Consider the following 13319-nt stretch of genomic DNA (forward strand, 5'->3'; position numbering starts at 1 on the left):
GCATGTGAGCGTCCTGTGATTCAGAGCAGAGTGAGTGGGCCATCACCGACGGCCACAAGCAGATGTTGACATGAGGGTCGTGTTGAAGAGGACACAAATCTGAACTAAGCCTCTCTGGTCCTTATGTAACACCCTCAGAGAGAGTTGTGCCTCACAGACTGCTGGTGTTTATGAGGGACAATGACACACACACTCCACACAGGCTCAAGTCCTCGTTTTCAGCATTAGACTGGTTTTCTCTTTTTCAGGTGAGGGTTTGAAATAAGGATGTATTTTTAGAAACCTCAAACAACAGACCAGTCACTTTTTGTGTGCTGAACACTCTCTGTTCATTCTGCATCAGTCTTCGTGGCCTTGTTCTTTTTCTTCAGCATTCTTTCACACATTGTCAAACCAAAGACCAGACGTATATTGGCTGCTTAAAATAGCTCTATCCTTGCTATTTCTGCAAGGCCTCCTTCATTCCTGCAATCAGATGAGAAACTCATTCGAGAAGCCATTAAGAAGAAGTCTGATTATTGCTTGCAGTCAGTCCCCTGTGGTCCATCAGTCCCCTGTGGAGGAGTGCTCCGAGTTGCTACATTTGACTCATCCTTCTGCAGTCAGGAGGTTAACAAGTACTTGTGCTCGTTCATGCGCTGGGTTCCCGCTTCACTGGGAGCCAGCACGGGCTGCCTCTCCGGGTTGGAGGGGACCCTGCATGCTCGGAAGAGGATCAGACAGAGGAGAAGGAGGAGGATGGCAACAAATGTGTTGCAGGCAATGGCCACCAGTGCAGCTGTGGACAGCCCTGTCATGTTTCCTTCAGGTTCCATGAAGAAAGTGGACGGCAGCATCTGGTGCAGGTCAGCAATAGATTTTAAGCTGGTTTCTTTACCTTTAAAGAAATCAGCAAGAAAGAAATTTATTTGTTAGAGGTTTTAACTACCTCATGCCAACTGATAGTTCTGCACAGCTGTATCACCCGAATTGGGTAAAAGGTGTTGTGCAACAAAACGTGTTGTGACCATAACAGATGAGTGCTCCTCTGCATGGTGCATATTGTGTAATGCTGAATATTCAGGTTTGTCTGTCTGCACCACTCACCACACAGATGAGTGTTTACTCCTCAAGGCTTTGTTTTTCTTTTCACCACTCTATTGTACGGATGAGTCTTGCTGTACTTTCAGGTGATTTCATTTTAGTCTGCACAAACAAACACCTGCCTACGATTCCAGTTAAGAGCTGGCAGCATCTGTAAGAGGGGGACAAAGAGAACAATTAGGAACAAAAGAAGGGCATGAGTTAGGACAGAAAAACAACTTTATGTCAGATTAGTTATTGTTAAAGGAATACTTCAGGGAGAAGAAGGATGCAAGCTAAGCTATAGTTTTCTGCAGAAGGAACAGGTCTCTTAAGTGCTTTGGTCCAAGTCTCTCAGCATCAGCTGGAACACTCGACCCTGGGGAAGACTGTAGCTTAGCTTGCGTGCTGTTTCTCCTAAGCAGAGCTAACGTAACCTCACTCTTCATTTTATTGATAGACTCTCAAGTTTGAACAGACCACTGCAGAAAAACTGCTGCATGTGGGTTGTGATGCACATTATCACAAACAGCATAACCCATGTGGTATCCAGTGCTCTATCATTCTCCTGTTTAACTTTCTTCTGCTCTTCTATCCTTTTTCTTTTTGCCAGTCCCACTCCAGTGTCCACCATCACTACAAAATAAATCCAAAAAATTGTTTTCAGCAGAGAAAATTACAGATCCCTCTTCTCACTGCTAAACTTTGGCCAGCTTGGTGTTGTCATAGGGACTGATAATCTCATTTTAAATTGTGGATTACAGTCATAGCCGTCACATGGACTTTGCAAACTGTGCACCTACACAGGTCCTTGCAAACTAGGGGGCTTGTGCCTGAAATCCTGGGGGATATTTTAAATTGATATCATTTTTTGTATCAACTTATTTATTTTAATAAAGCATAGTAAAAAGTCACAGCTGAGACTGTGTATAATCATGCTGTATTATTCCATCTTATTCTACTTGATAAAACAGATCGCAGATTGATAATGTGTGCAGTAGAACTCAAAGCTGTGCCCATGTAACTGTTATTCAGGCGCATCCACGTCAAAGAGCAGGGCCTCACATTTCAAATTCCCACAGGGCTTCATACACCCCCTGTGATGGCTCTGATTACAATCAGACATAAACATAAATAGAGAAGTGAGTCTTTTTAAAGGTCACATAGAAAGTTCTCACAGTGCCTTTAAATTTCACACATCTACCACAAGCCAGAATAAAAAGAAAAAAAATCAAAATTTAAAAAAGACACCTAATCTTAATATTCTGTTTTTTTCACACCTAAAAACGCTCCCTGTCACACATCAGAATGTGTTTTCCTCTAAAAGATGCTGATCTAAACTCTATTACCACAACTGTCAGTACACAATACCATTAAAGCGATATCAATGTCAGCTATTGTTACTCGCCCACAACCAATTCCTTTGATGCGATAAGGAATGAAAATGGAGTCCTCTAAATCCCATCTTGTTTGCAGCTCCACCACTGAAGCCCTGAAAGCTTTCATCCATGCCCACGCTTAGCATGCCTTTTGTCCCGCATGCACTTCCCTACTCCAGCATGCAGGGCTACATACTTCATGTGTTCATCTATCTTCATGACACTTCAAATTAACACCAGCTGTGCTGACGGTCAGTATGCTAATCAGTACACACAGTATCAGGAAGCGGATTGAAAATGTATCTCCATTAGTTTCCCTTTTGGTGAATTAGCATGTTCATACATTCACATCAGAATGACACTCTCAGCATTAGTAGTAAACAATGACCTCATTCTACAGTGAGTGCACAGTGTTTGCAAGGAGAGTGGTTATTAAGCTCATCTTTTTTTAATTCCCAATAATATTTCAAACACTTGTTGAGTTTAAGTACTTGTGACCAACTGGAATCAGGATTTTTAATGTTGGAAACATGATAAAAACAAAAGAAGAACAACATGATATGATCATCTACTATTGCTATGACTGTTATTAAGTGACATAGGTACTTAACACTTAACCATGCTTCATTTCAAGCAGCTTAAAATGACTATTTATTTCCTAAAAAAAAACATAAATGATGCAGAAATCTCTTTGAATTAAACACACATTAGAAGCACTTTCATCATTTTCATTTGAGTGGGAAATTCCTTTGAAACTGTGGGCTGTATTAGTCAGGAGAGATATGCAGATAGATTTTATTTACTTTGGTTTACTTAACAACCAAAACAAACTTAAAAAGCTCAAAAGAATGGTCCTTTAAAAAAGTTGATAGATTTTGTTTTAATTGATCTTTTTATACATTGTATATTTAAATGTGAGATCTATTATCAACCATCTTATAATTTATCATATAACTTACATGCTCAGTGTTGTCTTAATAGTGTGTTATTAAGCATTTCCGACATGCTGCTTTAAAACAGCAGCATACTCGGTGAATCTGGTTCATTGTGCAGTTTTGACAGACATCAAAATTGTTTTTGGAGACTGGGAAAGCACGACTCTTCAGGGTTTAGTTAAAACAGATTTGCCTTGGATTGCTCTATTTCTCACTCTCCTTTGTTACAGAATGACAAATTAAAACAAATGAGGGCAATTTTTCACTGCTGAGGAGTTTTAGCTTGCACAGCGTTAGTTCAGGCAGGCCAAAAAGTCAAGCTCATCCCAGCTGCAGATGCTGACTGACAGCTCAGCCGATTACTTTTTATGCATCAAGCAACTCTAAAATGGGAGTTTTTATTCAATCTGCTTTATTTGGAAAGGCAGGGAGCTCTCAGAGACATACAGCCTTTCCAAATAATAATTCACTTTGAGGAGATTAGTCTGGTCTCAAGTGCCTTTATTTGCATTTTTCATAGAAAATAGTCACAGACTGTGATAAGTGTGGCAGTTAAGAGACAGCAGGGGACATTTATTCACCAGAAAGACTGCTAAACAAAGCTGAGGATGGGATCATTAAGAGACAAGACCTTTGGCCACAGGAGTCTCCACTCAAAATCAAAACTCTTAGAAAAAGACCTCTGCTTCATGTGAAGACCATATGATCCAAATGAAATGGTAAAACATTTTAACTTCCTATCTTTAAGACATGGACTGCATGAGACATATATGTTTGTTGAAACAGCTTACAGCAGTGAGGTAGAGCTATGGCATCTTGTCACACAACAAAGGCCCCTTCACTGTTTCTACATCTGGGTTTCTGCATCTTCAAAGAAGTGGTAGAAAGAATTCACTTTTAGTGAGAAACACTTCTCTGCTAAGCTTGAGTGTTATACCGTGGGATACTTTCTTGGATCCGTTTTTGGGTCTACACAAGTCTCTCTTTCCAAGTTTCACACTCCTGTCACACACAGGCAGATCTACCTGTACCTGTTAGAAACCTGACAGCTCAGTCATACAGACCCTTATTAACTTCTCACCAATAAGCCAGATCTTTTTATCAGATCGTCTTCCTCAGAGGATTTCATATCCTCTCCACGTTCTCAATGGTAAAGCCCACTGCCCACAGAGTGTGACAGGGATTTGATCAAATCACAGAGGGTTTGATTAAGCTTTGGTGCAGCTGACAAACCTCAGGTGGAGATATGCCTCCACTCTTTTCCTCTGCTAGGATTGAGAGGGTTTTTGTTCATGACAAACAGTTGGAAAGTTCTACCAATTACAGTCAGAGATCTCCATTGCTTCATAAGCTCTAAATCCAGTCTGCATTCACATGCCAAAGAAAAGTATCATGTTGATACTAGTTAATAACTTACCCAGCAGACTCAGCCAGCTTCCTCTTGCAGTAAATCTCCGGCTGTTAAATCACTCATTCTCCCCTTTTCTTCTTAAATCAGTTCCATCTTCATCTGTCCACACCATTTTCTTCTCTTTCCCTCATCCCTGCATCCGTTTCCCCCTCCTTCTCTCCGTTCCCATCTGCTCGGCTGCACTGCACACACACAACTGAAGACCAGGCAGGACTGCACACTGACTTGAGAAAGAGCTCTCCAGTGAGCGGAGGGGGGGCAGAGAGAAAGAGAGGAGAGAAGGAGGAGCTGTGCTGGTGGATGTCAGCAGTGATATCAAGCGTAGAGGCGAGGGGAACAGGTTGGATGTAATTACACAGGGCTGCTGCTGCTGCTGCTGCAGATGAGGGGTGGTGGGTGGGTGAGGTGGAGGTTGTTACAGAGAACAAGCAAAGCTGCCTGACAGCCAAAACAATGACTTTCACCTCACATTGTGGAGCAGAAGTACAGCTAAACAAATAGTATCAGCTGTCCAATACGTGACTCAAAGCAGGGAGAGGCTATGATAAGAGAAACTGTTAATTAAAATTCACATTGAAGGAACAGTTTTTCTTTGAAGAGTACACATTTGCCAGAATTTTAATTTGAGTCGAAGTCTACAAGATGTTTCTGAATTGGTACTCCATCCTGACGCAGCTGTCAGCTCCACCTCTCCCTCTGTGGTTCTGCTAATGATGGAGCATTTCACTTCTCACAGCTTCAGATGTTTGTGATTTGGCAAAAAAGCAATCTCACAAGTCAGAAATAAATCAAAAGCTTACTCAACCTCATCTTATCGTTTCTCAAGTTTAAGACCTGCTGTAGATTGCTGAGGCAGGTTTTTCCAGCGAGTCCCATTGTTATATGATCTGCTTACAACAAGTTTCCAGCACAGAGGTATCTTCAAGACTGAAGAAGCTGACACAGCAGGGAGCATTGCACCATTTCTGGAAGAAAAAAAAATCTTTAACATCAAGAGTTCCCATGCAAAACTTCATACTCTGATGCAGCTGAAGACTCTGCTATAGATGTGTGATCGATAGTGACCCCTCTCATGGGATCATCTGTTGCTCGAGCTGCTCTGGATTCCAGGTTATTCAAGGGAAGATGAGCAAAAAGTGCTTTGTGGTAACTATTCATCTGTGATGTTCACAGCTGTCCATGTGCAAGCCAGTTTTTTTAGAGTTTTAGCCCAGCTTTAGGCCAAGATGGCAGCCTTCAGGGGAACCTATGGCTTCTACTAAGTTAACAAAAGCAAAACAACCTTAATCTTCAGGTGCTAGAATATTCACACTGCAACTCATCAATGGATTCAAGTCATATATCCTGTAAAAAAATGCATACAAGTCAGTGATGGGACCTTGGATCAATTTCACTTTTGAGGAAGAGCGTTTGACATAAAACAGAGGCAGATAAAAAAAAAAAAAACATTCAAAGCTGTTCACACCTGTAACTGCAAAAAAAAAAAAAAAAGTACCAAACAAAAGCTGAAAACCACTTTGAACGCTATCATCTGTCATTTCGTTACCATAAATTTAGATTCTGCACCTGTGCAGTGATTACTGAAATCTCAAAAATGGAGCTAAATGTGTGGGTGAGGAAAGCTTTTATGTATTTTTCTGTCAGGTTGAGACAGATGCTGATACACAAAGAAAAAGTAACAGACTTTTAAAAACTGCAGAGTTCAGCTTGAAAATAGAGTGCATCCACCAGTTTTCACAGCACTCCACTTTTTCCACATTTTGTTATCCTACAGTCTCATTCCAAAATGGACAAAATTCATGTTTCCCTTTAAAATTCTACTAACAGCACCCCCATAATGACAACATGAAAAAAGTGTTTTACTCATACAAAGTTTAACTCACACAAAGCTGCTCTGGAGGGTTTCTCCCCCGACATTGGACGAGGATTTCCTGTGGCACAAGGGAGATCTTAGCAAACCTCTGTCCAACCAGGATATTGTTTTACGACAGAAATCATTTTGTTGCTGATTTTAACAGAGGTGAAAACTTCAGTAGACAATGTAGCAGAAACCTCTCACCTCCGATCATAGCAGAAACAAAACTCATGCACTGAGGAAAACCATCCTGAACAAGAAACTGAAGCCATCTCAGCTTTGTTCTGGCATGGTTGAAGCTGTTCAGAGTCATACAGTGGAGGAAATTCTGCAGGCAGACAGAGCTTTGGTACAGTATTTCACCATCTGATCTGTTCGTCTGAAGCTTCTGAAGGCAAACACCTCTGAGCCAGACCAGCCTGGGCTTTGAGGACACACTCACTTGTTGCAAAAGAATGACATTAGGAAAAAAAATCAGAAAAACAGAATCTTCCTGGGAAACTTTGAACACTTGAAAGACCCAAAGGAAGAACACAATTTGAGCCATGCTGGCCAATAAGAATTCAGTGTGAGAGCTCAGACAGCCAGAGGTTGGAAGTTCAGGTTGCCTTGTAGGCTTGCAGCTTCATAGCCAAAGGGATCACGAGTTACCTCCAATTTTCTGTGAGTTCCTGGGGATAAGATCCTATTCTGTATTTAAGTCCCTACAGAGAAGGAAAAACCAGAACCAGAGAGAGGAGGCCCAGCTGGAGCTGTGCACACAGGTGCAGTAGGCAGCAGCTAGGGTGAAAGTCGCCTCTGCAGAAAAAACAATATGACCCTTTCTTAAAATTTGGTTTGTTTTCAATTGCTGTTTGAGTGATATAATATGGTATGTTATCAGCTCTATCAACAGCCGTAACCTTCTTATAGACAATTATAACCAAGCTTGTGGTAGTGGGATAAAAACAGATCATCAGCATCAAGTTTGGCTCCATCTAGTGGCCACTTCTGAGAATGACTGTGACTGTTGGTACACTAACCCTAGTGCTGCTCATGCATTTATGTACATGAAAATATTAATTCCAATATTAAATAACATTAAATTGCAACTGATTAATTTTATTCAAGACTGAATTGGTTAATAACGCTTTAACTTTGATTCTTTTCTTTTCTTTTCTTTTTATTCATCTCTCTCTCCGTATGTAAATCCTGCTAACACATTAGTGTTTGTGCTTTCTAATATTAGACCATATATTACTGGCATATATGAACAGCTGCTAGGAGGACCTCCTCTGAGGGAAGGTTAGATACATTTGGCTGTCCTCTAAAGTCTGCCTACACACTAGATTTAGATTTAAGCCTAGGAATGGGATCCTATATGTTTTGGCACATCATCAATTAACGACTTAAATAACATAAAACTCAGGACTAGACATAATTTTTGTGACTTCTATCATCGATAAATCATCTATATTTTTTTATGTGTGTGGGCCACCGCCATGACCTCATCTATCACTCAGCGGATAAACTGTAGCAGGTTCAAAAAGATGGTTTATAAAATGATATTTGTTATCCAATACCTTCTAAAACAAACAAAAAAGTGAATGAAGTTTTAATAGGTTTAAAGTTATAATATTTTTTAAAGGTAAAGAATGCTTTTCCATAGTTTAAAAATAAATTAGATTAACTAAACATTATCACTGGATGTCCATACTCAATGTGTGTAGATTTGCAAACTGCTTCTGAATCTGTCTGTAAGCTTTCAACTCAAACGGTCCAACCAAAAAATGGAATGAGACCTTCAAGAGCCACCTAAATGATGAGGTCATCACATATGAATCTCCAAACTGGATCATGACTTGTAGGAGGAAGGGCTAAAAACACCAAGGTCTTCCCCTAGCAGGCCTCCAGAGGGCTGACCAATCAGTGGAAAGGGGGGTTTGTTAGGTGGGGAGCCTTAAAAAGACAGCAACTAAAAAAAATGTTTCAGAGTGTAAGAGTTGAAGTCTGACTAAATGTTTAACCTGAAATTTAGATTAGGGGTGATTGGACAGTGGGGGTCAGTTTGAGGCAGTGTGAACCCCATTAAAGTTAAGACGCATTCATCAATCTCAACAAAGGTCATTCATTGATAAGGGTACAGGGCAGATGTCCTGTGAAATTTTGATGACTTCAGCTCTGATTGTATATAAAGCAAAACAACCTCACTGATAGGAGAGAACACCTTGCAGAGGTCTTCTCTCCATGCTGCATGTGAATTAAATAGAATAGAACTTTATTGTCATTGTAACAGGTACAACGAAATTGAAGTCACAGCAGCAACCAAGAAAAAAGATGTATAAAAAGTGCAAAAAGGTCCATATGAAAATAGATGCTGACAGCTTGTCTATCATTGTCCAGTCAGCCAGCCTCCACCTTCACAGGGTCCAGGACTGAGCTGACTGAGCTCCGTTAGCCACGTCTGTGAATAGCATGATGCTACTCTGCCCTCTGGTATTCCCTCTGTTGCTAGGTTAGCATGGCTAGCTTGTCCATCTTATTGGAGTTAGATCTTACGTTCCCAATAACGATGGATGGAAGGACAGGTCCATGTTGTCACTTCTTAGCTCACACCTGAGAACCAGCATGTCATCCTCACCTCCTTCTCCTCACCTTGTGGGAAGACATCAGGCCTTACACCAGTTAGCACTGACATGCTACAGGCTGCTAACAGCTGAGTTCACATGTAAACAATGCAGCCATGGTTACATGTAGGATCTCCAGACCAACACAGGAGAAAAAATAGTAAAAATATCACTGAAGCCACAAAAAGTTTGGTGTCCATGACCAAATGAGCCATACAAAGTAATGATCCACTCCAAATACAAATATTACGCCATAGCCAACAGGGCGGTGCCTAGCAAAAGTAAAAAAAAAGGAACTGATTCATCACACTGGGAATTTGTAATTCTTAGAATAATTTTGAGTGCAAATGGAAAATTTCCCTGACAAGAGTGAGTTTGAAATCATGTAAATAATGTAAATCTATTTCAGGAGTACCAAAAGAAAAATGTATAATAATAATAATAATAATAATAATTATTATTATTATTATTATTATTATTATTATTATTATTATTATTATTATTATTATTATTATTATTATTATTACAATAAAATTGTTAAAATCAAATTGAGATACAAAAAATGAAACAAAGGTTTGTAAGATTATTCATGGTATTTCTAATTTAACTGCCCCTGGAAATATAATCTATGACTTCATTTTCAAGTAATTGAAGAGCTTTCATCACTATTATCTTTAAGTTCACGCTAGAAAAGCTGGTCTGCATATTGATTAATATGGCACTTTTTTCACATTGGATGATCAAACTAAAGGACAACCCATGTGCAGGGGAAATGATGGTCTTTTACACAGAAGGCCAAAAAAAGCAACACAACGAAATCAAATAGTCCAACAGTAAACTCTGAGGTTGTCAGAGCGGATACAAGAGCCACAGTGAAAGGACAGGGACAGGTTTGATGATGAACTGACAAGTACAAGTGGAAACACAAACATGATATAAACACAAGGTAATCTGACAAATGTGTGAAAATCTCACACAACTTTCTTTTTTCCTCTAGCCTTTATTTTTTTTTAACAATTTCAGCTTTGAGTCAAAGGAAGAGATTCATGAGGCTTTAAGTTGAACAAGAAAAAAAACCTAGCATTTAAAAAAGTTAAAAAATCTGAAAAATGAAATAACTCATTAGAAAACATTTTGTCAGCACACAAAAAGGAATCCTTAGGGGACTTAAGTTTCATAGCTTTGGAGTATCAGATCCCTGAGTGCATGTTTATATCTGCCTGCTCTTCATCTTTCCCACAGTTCTCCTCTTACATTTATTCATACTGGAACAAACTGTTGCTTGCAGGAAGGAATGCGTCACAGGATACATGCATGGAGGCTGTACCTGCAGCTAATGGGAACAGAGTGGCCTTTTTTAAGCACTTGGTGTGAGTCATGAAGTGCTCTTGAAATGTATCGCCAGAGTGAAGCAGCAGCACAGCTACAGGTGGTTTCATGCTGTGATGTGATCTGAAAATAAAAATAATTCACTGGAAAAAGAAGAAGTTGTCTCACAGAGCTGGAAACTAGCAATCTCTTTCAGTGCAACATCAGAACATGAATGAAGCTATCAATAAATGATGTTTGTTTGTTTTTTTTAATACAAAGGAGCCTCATTAAATAATAGGGTAATCATTTTCCCTTCACAAATTTAGTCTGATCCCCACATAATCTGAGGTGCTTTCAAGTCACCTAATCCCTGCTCTCATTTGGTTTTTCATCTTGTTCTCTCCAGTTTAGCTTTGGTGTGACATCAAAGAGGTGGCACTACAAACACACTGCATTTCTCTTTCAAGTAACGGGACATAATTGTGCAAGATTACTGCCAAAGCTAATTTGCCAAAGTGCAATGGAATAATTGCTGAAATTTGACAGCGGCCCTGTTAGATCAGAGGCACAGCTTTCAGATGCACCTGCTTACAGAGAACGGGGATTACTGGGAGTGCTGCAAATCCACTGAGTCAAACATTCTTTCCAGTTTTGCACATCAGAGATTTTCAACAGCCTTAAGATTGTGTTCAGAATGAAAAAACACATCTGAATCATCACTTTGTTTCCTCACAAGTTTTATAACTTTGAATGTGTTCCAGTTACCTCACAGCAGGGTCAGATCTGCCTGATCATGTGACATGCCGGACTACATGCAACAAGGAGGAGACATCTTCTATATTTAGCAGGTCGTATACTATGACATATCAAACTACAAGAACATTTCCGAGCAAGATGTGCTAGAATTTATGGCTCAGGGAAGTTCATTAGTCAACCACAGTGAAATGGGAATATCTGAAGCAGACCTGAGAAAGTATTCAGGAAATGACTCAAATAAAAGTGCACCAAATCTTCATTGTTACAGACTCAGCGGGATGATTCAAACCAACATAATAAAAAAGTTCTTCAAAACGAGTCTGCAAGTAGTTTACAGGGTTTAAAAAAAAAAAAAAAGAAAGAAAGAAAGAAAAGAAAAGAAAAGAAAACAAATTAGAGCACTCAAAAGACAAAGATTTAAAAGGAGACAATCAAACAGAGGCAACTGAGCCCTTTCCAGTATATATCTATATTGGTCTTAGTAGCAAGAGCTATCAATTTCACAAAGCAGTTTGAGAAATATCTCATTCATCTAATAACCATAACATTTAAAAGCTGTAGTTCGTTGAAACAGTTGCAGTATTAAAATAAAAGAAATAAAAGAAATTAATGTGTCGAGCAACATTTTCTAAATTAGTAGTTGTAAATCAGCAATCACAAAGCCTCTGTCTGGGTTGAATCAAAAAAAAAGTTTGTTGTGTTGGCCATGAATCAACTTTGTAATCTGTAAGGGAAGAAAAAAGTTGTCTCAAAAGAGCTCACTGTATATAAACACTTGACAGAAGGGCTGTGTTCACACTGTAGTTAAAAGTGACCTGAACCTGATTTTTCTCTTCACTCAAATGTGACCCAAATATGATTTGTATTTGACAGTCTGAACACCACAAGTGAATCCGACATTTTCGAATCAGATTCAGACCACTTTAAAGGTCCCATATTATGCAAAAATCACTTTATTAAGTCTTTTAGTTATTTTGTGGGTCTTTAGCTTTCCTCCCAGCTCACAAAATGTGATATTTAATGACAAAACCTGCACTTTGTAGTGCTTGTGAATCTAAAATCCTGACCTAAAACGAGCTGTTTAGAATTTCCACCGTTTGCTGACGTCAGCAAGTCCCTTTTTTGACCAATCAGGAGCAAGTCTGACCTGACCTGAGCAGATACCCCCAAACCCCCTCCCCGCCCACCCCTCTCTCCGCATCTGGAGAGAAATCTCTCCAGCAGCAGGGAGAAGGGTGACTGCTTTTCCAACATTGGAAGGTACAACAGAGGGCTAGTGAATAGACTGGCCCTGAATCATTACAAACCAGCTAACAAACCTCGGACCCTGGAAATATGAGTATTTTAAATGCTGTGTGCTGTGGAGCAGATGTAAGAGCTTTTCCTCAGTGTCCCCCTGTCTCTGTGTTAGCTTCAGGATGCTAACTTTAGCTGCGGTTAGCCTGTTGTTTTAGCCTGTAATGTTACGGTAAACGAGCTTCGCTTTTTTCTCAACATTGTGCACTTGGAGCTTGTGGAGCCGCTCTCAGTAACGCAGAAGAGCGGGGTGGTATCAGCTGTGGCTCATTTACATATGAAGGTCACGCCCACTAAATCAGAGCGTTCTGAACAGAGGGGCTATGAGAGCCTGGAAACAATGCTGCTGTGCTTGATTTATTGGCTTTTTGGACCAAAACATGTTACTACCATTTCATGAAGACATCAATGATCAATATTAAACTGCAGAAAAGGAGCATAATATGGGACCTTTAGAATGTGGCACTGAACCAGATACGAATCTGATTCAAAAACTGAGGCAGAAGTCACACTCAATGAACACAAACATGGAAGAGAGTGGTGATGGGGTAGGCCAGTGGATGGAGAGAGAAGCCTTGGACCGAATTAGTAGTCTGAGTGCTGTGACTGAGCAGCAACACTCACAGTTGAGCAGGGGAAGAGAGGAGCACACAGAGAGAAGAGAAAGTGAAACTTCAGCACCCATTCGTGTTTCTCCTTGTGGAGAGC

General features: G+C 40.0%; 1 long non-coding RNA gene across 1 annotated transcript; it reads right to left on the minus strand.

Annotated features, from left to right (window-relative positions):
- Nucleotides 1–1084: 1084 nt before the first annotated feature.
- On the minus strand, nucleotides 1085–5078 carry LOC141787794 (uncharacterized). Its single transcript, XR_012598094.1, has 2 exons — nucleotides 4794–5078; nucleotides 1085–1234 (listed from the first exon to the last, which is right to left on the minus strand). It is a non-coding gene; the product is annotated as an uncharacterized LOC141787794 (long non-coding RNA).
- Between the last annotated feature and the right edge of the window lie 8241 nt (nucleotides 5079–13319).

This window comes from Halichoeres trimaculatus, unplaced genomic scaffold (assembly GCF_033239565.1).
Source record: "Halichoeres trimaculatus isolate MK-OKI-2021-1 unplaced genomic scaffold, fHalTri1.1 fHalTri1_scaffold_1, whole genome shotgun sequence".
Classification (NCBI taxonomy): Eukaryota; Metazoa; Chordata; class Actinopteri; order Labriformes; family Labridae; genus Halichoeres; species Halichoeres trimaculatus.